This window comes from Rutidosis leptorrhynchoides, chromosome 10 (assembly GCF_046630445.1).
Source record: "Rutidosis leptorrhynchoides isolate AG116_Rl617_1_P2 chromosome 10, CSIRO_AGI_Rlap_v1, whole genome shotgun sequence".
Taxonomy (NCBI): domain Eukaryota; kingdom Viridiplantae; phylum Streptophyta; class Magnoliopsida; order Asterales; family Asteraceae; genus Rutidosis; species Rutidosis leptorrhynchoides.
Window position 1 is genome coordinate 232,522,027 of NC_092342.1, and position 975 is coordinate 232,523,001.

Consider the following 975-nt stretch of genomic DNA (forward strand, 5'->3'; position numbering starts at 1 on the left):
ATCACTACTCTAGGTGAGTATCGTCATCAACATTTATCACTACGGTTGCGTGCTACTCGTTATCATGACTCGTTACTCTTTTCATACCTGAATACATTTTTGTCTGACTCGAACCGCATTGACGTGAACAATCATTTATACACTTCCCTCGGGGAACGCTTCCTTAGATTTGCAGAAATTCTTTCGATTTAATATGAGTCACGTTTGAGACGTCGTTACATTTTGTTCATTTTAGGTCTTCACGATAACATGAACTTGAATCTATGGAGTGATGTGGGAATGGAGGTATGAGTTAGCGTAATATAACGACACTCGATCAACGTGGTTATATTACGGTAAGACATACCAAAGTTCTAGTGACACGTGATGGTGGTTAGACTCGATCAACCTAAACACCACCATGAGCCATGTACATGACTTCATCTATTCATGTTGGACATCTGAAAACTCCGAGAATATTGATAACAACCATACCGGGGACACACCTTCGATTTTTGTCGAACTATACTTATGCTTCCGAATGAATTACCGATTCCTTTCGACTTCAACCGTATGTTACACGTGTATACTATCTCGTCCTCGCACAGTCTTATTGACTAACTACAATTTACTCGTTATGCTCGCATCGAGGCGGAAACTTCTCTCGCCTTACACTCGTAATTCCGGTTCAGAAAATCTTTTATTTTAAATTCTCAATGGAGAGAGACTCTTCACGTTATGCTAGTATTCGCCTCGAGGGTGAATAGTCCCGACGAACGTTTTTGGAAACCGATAAATCTTCCGCAACGCAAATTTCTTGAGAAACTTGTTCTAACTAACGTTTTCGAGTCCTAACGGATTTGTTCAAATATACCTTACGGAATGTACTCCGTTTTGGACCGAGATCCTCGTTTCATTTCTAGACTTCGGAGTGCCTCACAAAAAGCCTCGGGACCACGTTTAGACATGAGTACTGCGTACTATCCGCAACCCGAC